The 14,876-nt window shown below is 44.0% G+C and overlaps 21 non-coding genes across 21 annotated transcripts; all 21 read left to right on the forward strand.

The window, feature by feature from the left end:
- Positions 1 to 90: 90 nt before the first annotated feature.
- LOC150074754 (5S ribosomal RNA) lies at positions 91 to 209 on the forward strand. Its single transcript, XR_016548013.1, has one exon. It is a non-coding gene; the product is annotated as a 5S ribosomal RNA (ribosomal RNA).
- Positions 210 to 797: 588 nt separating this feature from the next.
- Positions 798 to 916, forward strand: LOC150074755 (5S ribosomal RNA). The gene has a single exon (XR_016548014.1). It is a non-coding gene; the product is annotated as a 5S ribosomal RNA (ribosomal RNA).
- A 588-nt stretch (positions 917 to 1,504) lies between these two features.
- LOC150074756 (5S ribosomal RNA) lies at positions 1,505 to 1,623 on the forward strand. The gene has a single exon (XR_016548015.1). It is a non-coding gene; the product is annotated as a 5S ribosomal RNA (ribosomal RNA).
- A 593-nt stretch (positions 1,624 to 2,216) lies between these two features.
- Positions 2,217 to 2,335, forward strand: LOC150074757 (5S ribosomal RNA). The gene has a single exon (XR_016548016.1). It is a non-coding gene; the product is annotated as a 5S ribosomal RNA (ribosomal RNA).
- Positions 2,336 to 2,926: 591 nt separating this feature from the next.
- LOC150074758 (5S ribosomal RNA) lies at positions 2,927 to 3,045 on the forward strand. The gene has a single exon (XR_016548017.1). It is a non-coding gene; the product is annotated as a 5S ribosomal RNA (ribosomal RNA).
- Positions 3,046 to 3,636: 591 nt separating this feature from the next.
- On the forward strand, positions 3,637 to 3,755 carry LOC150074759 (5S ribosomal RNA). The gene has a single exon (XR_016548018.1). It is a non-coding gene; the product is annotated as a 5S ribosomal RNA (ribosomal RNA).
- A 588-nt stretch (positions 3,756 to 4,343) lies between these two features.
- Positions 4,344 to 4,462, forward strand: LOC150074760 (5S ribosomal RNA). The gene has a single exon (XR_016548019.1). It is a non-coding gene; the product is annotated as a 5S ribosomal RNA (ribosomal RNA).
- A 591-nt stretch (positions 4,463 to 5,053) lies between these two features.
- LOC150074761 (5S ribosomal RNA) lies at positions 5,054 to 5,172 on the forward strand. Its single transcript, XR_016548020.1, has one exon. It is a non-coding gene; the product is annotated as a 5S ribosomal RNA (ribosomal RNA).
- A 588-nt stretch (positions 5,173 to 5,760) lies between these two features.
- Positions 5,761 to 5,879, forward strand: LOC150074762 (5S ribosomal RNA). The gene has a single exon (XR_016548021.1). It is a non-coding gene; the product is annotated as a 5S ribosomal RNA (ribosomal RNA).
- Positions 5,880 to 6,471: 592 nt separating this feature from the next.
- Positions 6,472 to 6,590, forward strand: LOC150074763 (5S ribosomal RNA). Its single transcript, XR_016548023.1, has one exon. It is a non-coding gene; the product is annotated as a 5S ribosomal RNA (ribosomal RNA).
- A 591-nt stretch (positions 6,591 to 7,181) lies between these two features.
- LOC150074764 (5S ribosomal RNA) lies at positions 7,182 to 7,300 on the forward strand. The gene has a single exon (XR_016548024.1). It is a non-coding gene; the product is annotated as a 5S ribosomal RNA (ribosomal RNA).
- Positions 7,301 to 7,888: 588 nt separating this feature from the next.
- On the forward strand, positions 7,889 to 8,007 carry LOC150074765 (5S ribosomal RNA). The gene has a single exon (XR_016548025.1). It is a non-coding gene; the product is annotated as a 5S ribosomal RNA (ribosomal RNA).
- Positions 8,008 to 8,598: 591 nt separating this feature from the next.
- Positions 8,599 to 8,717, forward strand: LOC150074766 (5S ribosomal RNA). Its single transcript, XR_016548026.1, has one exon. It is a non-coding gene; the product is annotated as a 5S ribosomal RNA (ribosomal RNA).
- Positions 8,718 to 9,308: 591 nt separating this feature from the next.
- Positions 9,309 to 9,427, forward strand: LOC150074767 (5S ribosomal RNA). The gene has a single exon (XR_016548027.1). It is a non-coding gene; the product is annotated as a 5S ribosomal RNA (ribosomal RNA).
- A 588-nt stretch (positions 9,428 to 10,015) lies between these two features.
- LOC150074768 (5S ribosomal RNA) lies at positions 10,016 to 10,134 on the forward strand. The gene has a single exon (XR_016548028.1). It is a non-coding gene; the product is annotated as a 5S ribosomal RNA (ribosomal RNA).
- Positions 10,135 to 10,722: 588 nt separating this feature from the next.
- On the forward strand, positions 10,723 to 10,841 carry LOC150074769 (5S ribosomal RNA). Its single transcript, XR_016548029.1, has one exon. It is a non-coding gene; the product is annotated as a 5S ribosomal RNA (ribosomal RNA).
- A 592-nt stretch (positions 10,842 to 11,433) lies between these two features.
- On the forward strand, positions 11,434 to 11,552 carry LOC150074770 (5S ribosomal RNA). Its single transcript, XR_016548030.1, has one exon. It is a non-coding gene; the product is annotated as a 5S ribosomal RNA (ribosomal RNA).
- Positions 11,553 to 12,144: 592 nt separating this feature from the next.
- On the forward strand, positions 12,145 to 12,263 carry LOC150074771 (5S ribosomal RNA). The gene has a single exon (XR_016548031.1). It is a non-coding gene; the product is annotated as a 5S ribosomal RNA (ribosomal RNA).
- A 591-nt stretch (positions 12,264 to 12,854) lies between these two features.
- On the forward strand, positions 12,855 to 12,973 carry LOC150074772 (5S ribosomal RNA). The gene has a single exon (XR_016548032.1). It is a non-coding gene; the product is annotated as a 5S ribosomal RNA (ribosomal RNA).
- Positions 12,974 to 13,561: 588 nt separating this feature from the next.
- On the forward strand, positions 13,562 to 13,680 carry LOC150074773 (5S ribosomal RNA). The gene has a single exon (XR_016548034.1). It is a non-coding gene; the product is annotated as a 5S ribosomal RNA (ribosomal RNA).
- A 591-nt stretch (positions 13,681 to 14,271) lies between these two features.
- LOC150074774 (5S ribosomal RNA) lies at positions 14,272 to 14,390 on the forward strand. Its single transcript, XR_016548035.1, has one exon. It is a non-coding gene; the product is annotated as a 5S ribosomal RNA (ribosomal RNA).
- The last annotated feature ends 486 nt before the right edge of the window (positions 14,391 to 14,876 follow it).

Raw genomic sequence — 14,876 nt, forward strand, 5'->3', positions numbered from 1 at the left:
GATTTCATGGCCTTTCCGATAGGAAACGTTATGAAATCCACGGAAGAGCAAAGTCAGCCACAAGTAGCCCTATTACAGGCTCTTCTACCAGCCAACTATCATACTAGGCTGAATACACCGGTTCTCGTCCGATCACCGAAGTTAAGCAGCGTTAGGCCCGGTCAGTACTTGGGAGGGTGACCACCTGGGAATACCGGGTGTAGTTGGCTTTTTGCCCTTTTTTTGACATTAGTTAATGCAGAAACAGAAAAAAAAAAAAATTAGTTAATGCAGAAACGCTGCTCATATTTTTCCTCAAGATCACAGCATCGATTTTCAAAAACATCAGTGCAACTACACTGAGGCCGGCCTCAGTGTAATTTAGTTTGCGGCAATTAAGCGTAATTTACAGGGATGCATAGCGCTGTCGCACCGTAGGGCGTCGAACTTACCACAGCACCTTTTTCTCAGTAATCACTTGCCGATAGATACTAGGAGAGTGAGTGAGACCGGTAATAGCCTTAGACTGGACGCTGACGATGTGCCCTAATCTCGTAACCAGGTCAGCCTCTTTGGTCACGAGGATTGTTTCCTCCCCTCAAATTTCTGTTTCGAACGCGTATTATTATTTCTATTATTATTATTATGATTACCGCGTGTTCAGTTATGTAGCTGCAGCAGTACGAATTAGACGAATTCTTGCCTTAGATTCCATGTAACAGAACCGAGATTTCATGGCGTTTCCGATAGGAAACGTTATGAAATCCACGGAAGAGCAAAGTCAGCCACAAGTAGCCCTATTGCAGGCTCTTCTACCAGCCAACTATCATACTAGGCTGAATACACCGGTTCTCGTCCGATCACCGAAGTTAAGCAGCGTTAGGCCCGGTCAGTACTTGGGAGGGTGACCACCTGGGAATACCGGGTGTAGTTGGCTTTTTGCCCTTTTTTTGACATTAGTTAATGCAGAAACAGAAAAAAAAAAAAATTAGTTAATGCAGAAACGCTGCTCATATTTTTCCTCAAGATCACAGCATCGATTTTCAAAAACATCAGTGCAACTACACTGAGGCCGGCCTCAGTGTAATTTAGTTTGCGGCAATTAAGCGTAATTTACAGGGATGCATAGCGCTGTCGCACCGTAGGGCGTCGAACTTACCACAGCACCTTTTTCTCAGTAATCACTTGCCGATAGATACTAGGAGAGTGAGTGAGACCGGTAATAGCCTTAGACTGGACGCTGACGATGTGCCCTAATCTCGTAACCAGGTCAGCCTCTTTGGTCACGAGGATTGTTTCCTCCCCTCAAATTTCTGTTTCGAACGCGTATTATTATTTCTATTATTATTATTATGATTACCGCGTGTTCAGTTATGTAGCTGCAGCAGTACGAATTAGACGAATTCTTGCCTTAGATTCCATGTAACAGAACCGAGATTTCATGGCCTTTCCGATAGGAAACGTTATGAAATCCATGGAAGAGCAAAGTCAGCCACAAGTAGCCCTATTACAGGCTCTTCTACCAGCCAACTATCATACTAGGCTGAATACACCGGTTCTCGTCCGATCACCGAAGTTAAGCAGCGTTAGGCCCGGTCAGTACTTGGGAGGGTGACCACCTGGGAATACCGGGTGTAGTTGGCTTTTTGCCCTTTTTTTGACATTAGTTAATGCAGAAACAGAAAAAAAAAAAAAAATTAGTTAATGCAGAAACGCTGCTCATATTTTTCCTCAAGATCACAGCATCGATTTTCAAAAACATCAGTGCAACTACACTGAGGCCGGCCTCAGTGTAATTTAGTTTGCGGCAATTAAGCGTAATTTACAGGGATGCATAGCGCTGTCGCACCGTAGGGCGTCGAACTTACCACAGCACCTTTTTCTCAGTAATCACTTGCCGATAGATACTAGGAGAGTGAGTGAGACCGGTAATAGCCTTAGACTGGACGCTGACGATGTGCCCTAATCTCGTAACCAGGTCAGCCTCTTTGGTCACGAGGATTGTTTCCTCCCCTCAAATTTCTGTTTCGAACGCGTATTATTATTTCTATTATTATTATTATTATGATTACCGCGTGTTCAGTTATGTAGCTGCAGCAGTACGAATTAGACGAATTCTTGCCTTAGATTCCATGTAACAGAACCGAGATTTCATGGCCTTTCCGATAGGAAACGTTATGAAATCCACGGAAGAGCAAAGTCAGCCACAAGTAGCCCTATTGCAGGCTCTTCTACCAGCCAACTATCATACTAGGCTGAATACACCGGTTCTCGTCCGATCACCGAAGTTAAGCAGCGTTAGGCCCGGTCAGTACTTGGGAGGGTGACCACCTGGGAATACCGGGTGTAGTTGGCTTTTTGCCCTTTTTTTGACATTAGTTAATGCAGAAACAGAAAAAAAAAAAAATTAGTTAATGCAGAAACGCTGCTCATATTTTTCCTCAAGATCACAGCATCGATTTTCAAAAACATCAGTGCAACTACACTGAGGCCGGCCTCAGTGTAATTTAGTTTGCGGCAATTAAGCGTAATTTACAGGGATGCATAGCGCTGTCGCACCGTAGGGCGTCGAACTTACCACAGCACCTTTTTCTCAGTAATCACTTGCCGATAGATACTAGGAGAGTGAGTGAGACCGGTAATAGCCTTAGACTGGACGCTGACGATGTGCCCTAATCTCGTAACCAGGTCAGCCTCTTTGGTCACGAGGATTGTTTCCTCCCCTCAAATTTCTATTTCGAACGCGTATTATTATTTCTATTATTATTATTATTATGATTACCGCGTGTTCAGTTATGTAGCTGCAGCAGTACGAATTAGACGAATTCTTGCCTTAGATTCCATGTAACAGAACCGAGATTTCATGGCCTTTCCGATAGGAAACGTTATGAAATCCACGGAAGAGCAAAGTCAGCCACAAGTAGCCCTATTACAGGCTCTTCTACCAGCCAACTATCATACTAGGCTGAATACACCGGTTCTCGTCCGATCACCGAAGTTAAGCAGCGTTAGGCCCGGTCAGTACTTGGGAGGGTGACCACCTGGGAATACCGGGTGTAGTTGGCTTTTTGCCCTTTTTTTGACATTAGTTAATGCAGAAACAGAAAAAAAAAAAAATTAGTTAATGCAGAAACGCTGCTCATATTTTTCCTCAAGATCACAGCATCGATTTTCAAAAACATCAGTGCAACTACACTGAGGCCGGCCTCAGTGTAATTTAGTTTGCGGCAATTAAGCGTAATTTACAGGGATGCATAGCGCTGTCGCACCGTAGGGCGTCGAACTTACCACAGCACCTTTTTCTCAGTAATCACTTGCCGATAGATACTAGGAGAGTGAGTGAGACCGGTAATAGCCTTAGACTGGACGCTGACGATGTGCCCTAATCTCGTAACCAGGTCAGCCTCTTTGGTCACGAGGATTGTTTCCTCCCCTCAAATTTCTGTTTCGAACGCGTATTATTATTTCTATTATTATTATTATTATGATTACCGCGTGTTCAGTTATGTAGCTGCAGCAGTACGAATTAGACGAATTCTTGCCTTAGATTCCATGTAACAGAACCGAGATTTCATGGCCTTTCCGATAGGAAACGTTATGAAATCCACGGAAGAGCAAAGTCAGCCACAAGTAGCCCTATTACAGGCTCTTCTACCAGCCAACTATCATACTAGGCTGAATACACCGGTTCTCGTCCGATCACCGAAGTTAAGCAGCGTTAGGCCCGGTCAGTACTTGGGAGGGTGACCACCTGGGAATACCGGGTGTAGTTGGCTTTTTGCCCTTTTTTTGACATTAGTTAATGCAGAAACAGAAAAAAAAAAAAATTAGTTAATGCAGAAACGCTGCTCATATTTTTCCTCAAGATCACAGCATCGATTTTCAAAAACATCAGTGCAACTACACTGAGGCCGGCCTCAGTGTAATTTAGTTTGCGGCAATTAAGCGTAATTTACAGGGATGCATAGCGCTGTCGCACCGTAGGGCGTCGAACTTACCACAGCACCTTTTTCTCAGTAATCACTTGCCGATAGATACTAGGAGAGTGAGTGAGACCGGTAATAGCCTTAGACTGGACGCTGACGATGTGCCCTAATCTCGTAACCAGGTCAGCCTCTTTGGTCACGAGGATTGTTTCCTCCCCTCAAATTTCTGTTTCGAACGCGTATTATTATTTCTATTATTATTATTATGATTACCGCGTGTTCAGTTATGTAGCTGCAGCAGTACGAATTAGACGAATTCTTGCCTTAGATTCCATGTAACAGAACCGAGATTTCATGGCGTTTCCGATAGGAAACGTTATGAAATCCACGGAAGAGCAAAGTCAGCCACAAGTAGCCCTATTGCAGGCTCTTCTACCAGCCAACTATCATACTAGGCTGAATACACCGGTTCTCGTCCGATCACCGAAGTTAAGCAGCGTTAGGCCCGGTCAGTACTTGGGAGGGTGACCACCTGGGAATACCGGGTGTAGTTGGCTTTTTGCCCTTTTTTTGACATTAGTTAATGCAGAAACAGAAAAAAAAAAAAATTAGTTAATGCAGAAACGCTGCTCATATTTTTCCTCAAGATCACAGCATCGATTTTCAAAAACATCAGTGCAACTACACTGAGGCCGGCCTCAGTGTAATTTAGTTTGCGGCAATTAAGCGTAATTTACAGGGATGCATAGCGCTGTCGCACCGTAGGGCGTCGAACTTACCACAGCACCTTTTTCTCAGTAATCACTTGCCGATAGATACTAGGAGAGTGAGTGAGACCGGTAATAGCCTTAGACTGGACGCTGACGATGTGCCCTAATCTCGTAACCAGGTCAGCCTCTTTGGTCACGAGGATTGTTTCCTCCCCTCAAATTTCTGTTTCGAACGCGTATTATTATTTCTATTATTATTATTATTATGATTACCGCGTGTTCAGTTATGTAGCTGCAGCAGTACGAATTAGACGAATTCTTGCCTTAGATTCCATGTAACAGAACCGAGATTTCATGGCCTTTCCGATAGGAAACGTTATGAAATCCACGGAAGAGCAAAGTCAGCCACAAGTAGCCCTATTGCAGGCTCTTCTACCAGCCAACTATCATACTAGGCTGAATACACCGGTTCTCGTCCGATCACCGAAGTTAAGCAGCGTTAGGCCCGGTCAGTACTTGGGAGGGTGACCACCTGGGAATACCGGGTGTAGTTGGCTTTTTGCCCTTTTTTTGACATTAGTTAATGCAGAAACAGAAAAAAAAAAAAATTAGTTAATGCAGAAACGCTGCTCATATTTTTCCTCAAGATCACAGCATCGATTTTCAAAAACATCAGTGCAACTACACTGAGGCCGGCCTCAGTGTAATTTAGTTTGCGGCAATTAAGCGTAATTTACAGGGATGCATAGCGCTGTCGCACCGTAGGGCGTCGAACTTACCACAGCACCTTTTTCTCAGTAATCACTTGCCGATAGATACTAGGAGAGTGAGTGAGACCGGTAATAGCCTTAGACTGGACGCTGACGATGTGCCCTAATCTCGTAACCAGGTCAGCCTCTTTGGTCACGAGGATTGTTTCCTCCCCTCAAATTTCTGTTTCGAACGCGTATTATTATTTCTATTATTATTATTATGATTACCGCGTGTTCAGTTATGTAGCTGCAGCAGTACGAATTAGACGAATTCTTGCCTTAGATTCCATGTAACAGAACCGAGATTTCATGGCGTTTCCGATAGGAAACGTTATGAAATCCATGGAAGAGCAAAGTCAGCCACAAGTAGCCCTATTACAGGCTCTTCTACCAGCCAACTATCATACTAGGCTGAATACACCGGTTCTCGTCCGATCACCGAAGTTAAGCAGCGTTAGGCCCGGTCAGTACTTGGGAGGGTGACCACCTGGGAATACCGGGTGTAGTTGGCTTTTTGCCCTTTTTTTGACATTAGTTAATGCAGAAACAGAAAAAAAAAAAAAATTAGTTAATGCAGAAACGCTGCTCATATTTTTCCTCAAGATCACAGCATCGATTTTCAAAAACATCAGTGCAACTACACTGAGGCCGGCCTCAGTGTAATTTAGTTTGCGGCAATTAAGCGTAATTTACAGGGATGCATAGCGCTGTCGCACCGTAGGGCGTCGAACTTACCACAGCACCTTTTTCTCAGTAATCACTTGCCGATAGATACTAGGAGAGTGAGTGAGACCGGTAATAGCCTTAGACTGGACGCTGACGATGTGCCCTAATCTCGTAACCAGGTCAGCCTCTTTGGTCACGAGGATTGTTTCCTCCCCTCAAATTTCTGTTTCGAACGCGTATTATTATTTCTATTATTATTATTATTATGATTACCGCGTGTTCAGTTATGTAGCTGCAGCAGTACGAATTAGACGAATTCTTGCCTTAGATTCCATGTAACAGAACCGAGATTTCATGGCCTTTCCGATAGGAAACGTTATGAAATCCACGGAAGAGCAAAGTCAGCCACAAGTAGCCCTATTACAGGCTCTTCTACCAGCCAACTATCATACTAGGCTGAATACACCGGTTCTCGTCCGATCACCGAAGTTAAGCAGCGTTAGGCCCGGTCAGTACTTGGGAGGGTGACCACCTGGGAATACCGGGTGTAGTTGGCTTTTTGCCCTTTTTTTGACATTAGTTAATGCAGAAACAGAAAAAAAAAAAAATTAGTTAATGCAGAAACGCTGCTCATATTTTTCCTCAAGATCACAGCATCGATTTTCAAAAACATCAGTGCAACTACACTGAGGCCGGCCTCAGTGTAATTTAGTTTGCGGCAATTAAGCGTAATTTACAGGGATGCATAGCGCTGTCGCACCGTAGGGCGTCGAACTTACCACAGCACCTTTTTCTCAGTAATCACTTGCCGATAGATACTAGGAGAGTGAGTGAGACCGGTAATAGCCTTAGACTGGACGCTGACGATGTGCCCTAATCTCGTAACCAGGTCAGCCTCTTTGGTCACGAGGATTGTTTCCTCCCCTCAAATTTCTGTTTCGAACGCGTATTATTATTTCTATTATTATTATTATTATGATTACCGCGTGTTCAGTTATGTAGCTGCAGCAGTACGAATTAGACGAATTCTTGCCTTAGATTCCATGTAACAGAACCGAGATTTCATGGCCTTTCCGATAGGAAACGTTATGAAATCCACGGAAGAGCAAAGTCAGCCACAAGTAGCCCTATTACAGGCTCTTCTACCAGCCAACTATCATACTAGGCTGAATACACCGGTTCTCGTCCGATCACCGAAGTTAAGCAGCGTTAGGCCCGGTCAGTACTTGGGAGGGTGACCACCTGGGAATACCGGGTGTAGTTGGCTTTTTGCCCTTTTTTTGACATTAGTTAATGCAGAAACAGAAAAAAAAAAAAATTAGTTAATGCAGAAACGCTGCTCATATTTTTCCTCAAGATCACAGCATCGATTTTCAAAAACATCAGTGCAACTACACTGAGGCCGGCCTCAGTGTAATTTAGTTTGCGGCAATTAAGCGTAATTTACAGGGATGCATAGCGCTGTCGCACCGTAGGGCGTCGAACTTACCACAGCACCTTTTTCTCAGTAATCACTTGCCGATAGATACTAGGAGAGTGAGTGAGACCGGTAATAGCCTTAGACTGGACGCTGACGATGTGCCCTAATCTCGTAACCAGGTCAGCCTCTTTGGTCACGAGGATTGTTTCCTCCCCTCAAATTTCTGTTTCGAACGCGTATTATTATTTCTATTATTATTATTATGATTACCGCGTGTTCAGTTATGTAGCTGCAGCAGTACGAATTAGACGAATTCTTGCCTTAGATTCCATGTAGCAGAACCGAGATTTCATGGCGTTTCCGATAGGAAACGTTATGAAATCCATGGAAGAGCAAAGTCAGCCACAAGTAGCCCTATTACTGGCTCTTCTACCAGCCAACTATCATACTAGGCTGAATACACCGGTTCTCGTCCGATCACCGAAGTTAAGCAGCGTTAGGCCCGGTCAGTACTTGGGAGGGTGACCACCTGGGAATACCGGGTGTAGTTGGCTTTTTGCCCTTTTTTTGACATTAGTTAATGCAGAAACAGAAAAAAAAAAAAATTAGTTAATGCAGAAACGCTGCTCATATTTTTCCTCAAGATCACAGCATCGATTTTCAAAAACATCAGTGCAACTACACTGAGGCCGGCCTCAGTGTAATTTAGTTTGCGGCAATTAAGCGTAATTTACAGGGATGCATAGCGCTGTCGCACCGTAGGGCGTCGAACTTACCACAGCACCTTTTTCTCAGTAATCACTTGCCGATAGATACTAGGAGAGTGAGTGAGACCGGTAATAGCCTTAGACTGGACGCTGACGATGTGCCCTAATCTCGTAACCAGGTCAGCCTCTTTGGTCACGAGGATTGTTTCCTCCCCTCAAATTTCTGTTTCGAACGCGTATTATTATTTCTATTATTATTATTATTATGATTACCGCGTGTTCAGTTATGTAGCTGCAGCAGTACGAATTAGACGAATTCTTGCCTTAGATTCCATGTAACAGAACCGAGATTTCATGGCCTTTCCGATAGGAAACGTTATGAAATCCACGGAAGAGCAAAGTCAGCCACAAGTAGCCCTATTACAGGCTCTTCTACCAGCCAACTATCATACTAGGCTGAATACACCGGTTCTCGTCCGATCACCGAAGTTAAGCAGCGTTAGGCCCGGTCAGTACTTGGGAGGGTGACCACCTGGGAATACCGGGTGTAGTTGGCTTTTTGCCCTTTTTTTGACATTAGTTAATGCAGAAACAGAAAAAAAAAAAAATTAGTTAATGCAGAAACGCTGCTCATATTTTTCCTCAAGATCACAGCATCGATTTTCAAAAACATCAGTGCAACTACACTGAGGCCGGCCTCAGTGTAATTTAGTTTGCGGCAATTAAGCGTAATTTACAGGGATGCATAGCGCTGTCGCACCGTAGGGCGTCGAACTTACCACAGCACCTTTTTCTCAGTAATCACTTGCCGATAGATACTAGGAGAGTGAGTGAGACCGGTAATAGCCTTAGACTGGACGCTGACGATGTGCCCTAATCTCGTAACCAGGTCAGCCTCTTTGGTCACGAGGATTGTTTCCTCCCCTCAAATTTCTGTTTCGAACGCGTATTATTATTTCTATTATTATTATTATTATGATTACCGCGTGTTCAGTTATGTAGCTGCAGCAGTACGAATTAGACGAATTCTTGCCTTAGATTCCATGTAACAGAACCGAGATTTCATGGCCTTTCCGATAGGAAACGTTATGAAATCCACGGAAGAGCAAAGTCAGCCACAAGTAGCCCTATTACAGGCTCTTCTACCAGCCAACTATCATACTAGGCTGAATACACCGGTTCTCGTCCGATCACCGAAGTTAAGCAGCGTTAGGCCCGGTCAGTACTTGGGAGGGTGACCACCTGGGAATACCGGGTGTAGTTGGCTTTTTGCCCTTTTTTTGACATTAGTTAATGCAGAAACAGAAAAAAAAAAAAATTAGTTAATGCAGAAACGCTGCTCATATTTTTCCTCAAGATCACAGCATCGATTTTCAAAAACATCAGTGCAACTACACTGAGGCCGGCCTCAGTGTAATTTAGTTTGCGGCAATTAAGCGTAATTTACAGGGATGCATAGCGCTGTCGCACCGTAGGGCGTCGAACTTACCACAGCACCTTTTTCTCAGTAATCACTTGCCGATAGATACTAGGAGAGTGAGTGAGACCGGTAATAGCCTTAGACTGGACGCTGACGATGTGCCCTAATCTCGTAACCAGGTCAGCCTCTTTGGTCACGAGGATTGTTTCCTCCCCTCAAATTTCTGTTTCGAACGCGTATTATTATTTCTATTATTATTATTATGATTACCGCGTGTTCAGTTATGTAGCTGCAGCAGTACGAATTAGACGAATTCTTGCCTTAGATTCCATGTAACAGAACCGAGATTTCATGGCGTTTCCGATAGGAAACGTTATGAAATCCATGGAAGAGCAAAGTCAGCCACAAGTAGCCCTATTACTGGCTCTTCTACCAGCCAACTATCATACTAGGCTGAATACACCGGTTCTCGTCCGATCACCGAAGTTAAGCAGCGTTAGGCCCGGTCAGTACTTGGGAGGGTGACCACCTGGGAATACCGGGTGTAGTTGGCTTTTTGCCCTTTTTTTGACATTAGTTAATGCAGAAACAGAAAAAAAAAAAAATTAGTTAATGCAGAAACGCTGCTCATATTTTTCCTCAAGATCACAGCATCGATTTTCAAAAACATCAGTGCAACTACACTGAGGCCGGCCTCAGTGTAATTTAGTTTGCGGCAATTAAGCGTAATTTACAGGGATGCATAGCGCTGTCGCACCGTAGGGCGTCGAACTTACCACAGCACCTTTTTCTCAGTAATCACTTGCCGATAGATACTAGGAGAGTGAGTGAGACCGGTAATAGCCTTAGACTGGACGCTGACGATGTGCCCTAATCTCGTAACCAGGTCAGCCTCTTTGGTCACGAGGATTGTTTCCTCCCCTCAAATTTCTGTTTCGAACGCGTATTATTATTTCTATTATTATTATTATGATTACCTCGTGTTCAGTTATGTAGCTGCAGCAGTACGAATTAGACGAATTCTTGCCTTAGATTCCATGTAACAGAACCGAGATTTCATGGCGTTTCCGATAGGAAACGTTATGAAATCCATGGAAGAGCAAAGTCAGCCACAAGTAGCCCTATTACAGGCTCTTCTACCAGCCAACTATCATACTAGGCTGAATACACCGGTTCTCGTCCGATCACCGAAGTTAAGCAGCGTTAGGCCCGGTCAGTACTTGGGAGGGTGACCACCTGGGAATACCGGGTGTAGTTGGCTTTTTGCCCTTTTTTTGACATTAGTTAATGCAGAAACAGAAAAAAAAAAAAAATTAGTTAATGCAGAAACGCTGCTCATATTTTTCCTCAAGATCACAGCATCGATTTTCAAAAACATCAGTGCAACTACACTGAGGCCGGCCTCAGTGTAATTTAGTTTGCGGCAATTAAGCGTAATTTACAGGGATGCATAGCGCTGTCGCACCGTAGGGCGTCGAACTTACCACAGCACCTTTTTCTCAGTAATCACTTGCCGATAGATACTAGGAGAGTGAGTGAGACCGGTAATAGCCTTAGACTGGACGCTGACGATGTGCCCTAATCTCGTAACCAGGTCAGCCTCTTTGGTCACGAGGATTGTTTCCTCCCCTCAAATTTCTGTTTCGAACGCGTATTATTATTTCTATTATTATTATTATTATGATTACCGCGTGTTCAGTTATGTAGCTGCAGCAGTACGAATTAGACGAATTCTTGCCTTAGATTCCATGTAACAGAACCGAGATTTCATGGCGTTTCCGATAGGAAACGTTATGAAATCCATGGAAGAGCAAAGTCAGCCACAAGTAGCCCTATTACAGGCTCTTCTACCAGCCAACTATCATACTAGGCTGAATACACCGGTTCTCGTCCGATCACCGAAGTTAAGCAGCGTTAGGCCCGGTCAGTACTTGGGAGGGTGACCACCTGGGAATACCGGGTGTAGTTGGCTTTTTGCCCTTTTTTTGACATTAGTTAATGCAGAAACAGAAAAAAAAAAAAAATTAGTTAATGCAGAAACGCTGCTCATATTTTTCCTCAAGATCACAGCATCGATTTTCAAAAACATCAGTGCAACTACACTGAGGCCGGCCTCAGTGTAATTTAGTTTGCGGCAATTAAGCGTAATTTACAGGGATGCATAGCGCTGTCGCACCGTAGGGCGTCGAACTTACCACAGCACCTTTTTCTCAGTAATCACTTGCCGATAGATACTAGGAGAGTGAGTGAGACCGGTAATAGCCTTAGACTGGACGCTGACGATGTGCCCTAATCTCGTAACCAGGTCAGCCTCTTTGGTCACGAGGATTGTTTCCTCCCCTCAAATTTCTGTTTCGAACGCGTATTATTATTTCTATTATTATTATTATTATGATTACCGCGTGTTCAGTTATGTAGCTGCAGCAGTACGAATTAGACGAATTCTTGCCTTAGATTCCATGTAACAGAACCGAGATTTCATGGCCTTTCCGATAGGAAACGTTATGAAATCCACGGAAGAGCAAAGTCAGCCACAAGTAGCCCTATTACAGGCTCTTCTACCAGCCAACTATCATACTAGGCTGAATACACCGGTTCTCGTCCGATCACCGAAGTTAAGCAGCGTTAGGCCCGGTCAGTACTTGGGAGGGTGACCACCTGGGAATACCGGGTGTAGTTGGCTTTTTGCCCTTTTTTTGACATTAGTTAATGCAGAAACAGAAAAAAAAAAAAATTAGTTAATGCAGAAACGCTGCTCATATTTTTCCTCAAGATCACAGCATCGATTTTCAAAAACATCAGTGCAACTACACTGAGGCCGGCCTCAGTGTAATTTAGTTTGCGGCAATTAAGCGTAATTTACAGGGATGCATAGCGCTGTCGCACCGTAGGGCGTCGAACTTACCACAGCACCTTTTTCTCAGTAATCACTTGCCGATAGATACTAGGAGAGTGAGTGAGACCGGTAATAGCCTTAGACTGGACGCTGACGATGTGCCCTAATCTCGTAACCAGGTCAGCCTCTTTGGTCACGAGGATTGTTTCCTCCCCTCAAATTTCTGTTTCGAACGCGTATTATTATTTCTATTATTATTATTATTATGATTACCGCGTGTTCAGTTATGTAGCTGCAGCAGTACGAATTAGACGAATTCTTGCCTTAGATTCCATGTAACAGAACCGAGATTTCATGGCCTTTCCGATAGGAAACGTTATGAAATCCACGGAAGAGCAAAGTCAGCCACAAGTAGCCCTATTACAGGCTCTTCTACCAGCCAACTATCATACTAGGCTGAATACACCGGTTCTCGTCCGATCACCGAAGTTAAGCAGCGTTAGGCCCGGTCAGTACTTGGGAGGGTGACCACCTGGGAATACCGGGTGTAGTTGGCTTTTTGCCCTTTTTTTGACATTAGTTAATGCAGAAACAGAAAAAAAAAAAAATTAGTTAATGCAGAAACGCTGCTCATATTTTTCCTCAAGATCACAGCATCGATTTTCAAAAACATCAGTGCAACTACACTGAGGCCGGCCTCAGTGTAATTTAGTTTGCGGCAATTAAGCGTAATTTACAGGGATGCATAGCGCTGTCGCACCGTAGGGCGTCGAACTTACCACAGCACCTTTTTCTCAGTAATCACTTGCCGATAGATACTAGGAGAGTGAGTGAGACCGGTAATAGCCTTAGACTGGACGCTGACGATGTGCCCTAATCTCGTAACCAGGTCAGCCTCTTTGGTCACGAGGATTGTTTCCTCCCCTCAAATTTCTGTTTCGAACGCGTATTATTATTTCTATTATTATTATTATGATTACCGCGTGTTCAGTTATGTAGCTGCAGCAGTACGAATTAGACGAATTCTTGCCTTAGATTCCATGTAGCAGAACCGAGATTTCATGGCGTTTCCGATAGGAAACGTTATGAAATCCATGGAAGAGCAAAGTCAGCCACAAGTAGCCCTATTACTGGCTCTTCTACCAGCCAACTATCATACTAGGCTGAATACACCGGTTCTCGTCCGATCACCGAAGTTAAGCAGCGTTAGGCCCGGTCAGTACTTGGGAGGGTGACCACCTGGGAATACCGGGTGTAGTTGGCTTTTTGCCCTTTTTTTGACATTAGTTAATGCAGAAACAGAAAAAAAAAAAAATTAGTTAATGCAGAAACGCTGCTCATATTTTTCCTCAAGATCACAGCATCGATTTTCAAAAACATCAGTGCAACTACACTGAGGCCGGCCTCAGTGTAATTTAGTTTGCGGCAATTAAGCGTAATTTACAGGGATGCATAGCGCTGTCGCACCGTAGGGCGTCGAACTTACCACAGCACCTTTTTCTCAGTAATCACTTGCCGATAGATACTAGGAGAGTGAGTGAGACCGGTAATAGCCTTAGACTGGACGCTGACGATGTGCCCTAATCTCGTAACCAGGTCAGCCTCTTTGGTCACGAGGATTGTTTCCTCCCCTCAAATTTCTGTTTCGAACGCGTATTATTATTTCTATTATTATTATTATTATGATTACCGCGTGTTCAGTTATGTAGCTGCAGCAGTACGAATTAGACGAATTCTTGCCTTAGATTCCATGTAACAGAACCGAGATTTCATGGCCTTTCCGATAGGAAACGTTATGAAATCCACGGAAGAGCAAAGTCAGCCACAAGTAGCCCTATTACAGGCTCTTCTACCAGCCAACTATCATACTAGGCTGAATACACCGGTTCTCGTCCGATCACCGAAGTTAAGCAGCGTTAGGCCCGGTCAGTACTTGGGAGGGTGACCACCTGGGAATACCGGGTGTAGTTGGCTTTTTGCCCTTTTTTTGACATTAGTTAATGCAGAAACAGAAAAAAAAAAAATTAGTTAATGCAGAAACGCTGCTCATATTTTTCCTCAAGATCACAGCATCGATTTTCAAAAACATCAGTGCAACTACACTGAGGCCGGCCTCAGTGTAATTTAGTTTGCGGCAATTAAGCGTAATTTACAGGGATGCATAGCGCTGTCGCACCGTAGGGCGTCGAACTTACCACAGCACCTTTTTCTCAGTAATCACTTGCCGATAGATACTAGGAGAGTGAGTGAGACCGGTAATAGCCTTAGACTGGACGCTGACGATGTGCCCTAATCTCGTAACCAGGTCAGCCTCTTTGGTCACGAGGATTGTTTCCTCCCCTCAAATTTCTGTTTCGAACGCGTATTATTATTTCTATTATTATTATTATTATGATTACCGCGTGTTCAGTTATGTAGCTGCAGCAGTACGAATTAGACGAATTCTTGCCTTAGATTCCA

The sequence above is a fragment of the Mastigoproctus giganteus genome, unplaced genomic scaffold, assembly GCF_048544385.1.
Source record: "Mastigoproctus giganteus isolate SK-2022 unplaced genomic scaffold, ASM4854438v1 scaffold_56, whole genome shotgun sequence".
In the NCBI taxonomy this organism is placed as follows: Eukaryota; Metazoa; Arthropoda; class Arachnida; order Uropygi; family Thelyphonidae; genus Mastigoproctus; species Mastigoproctus giganteus.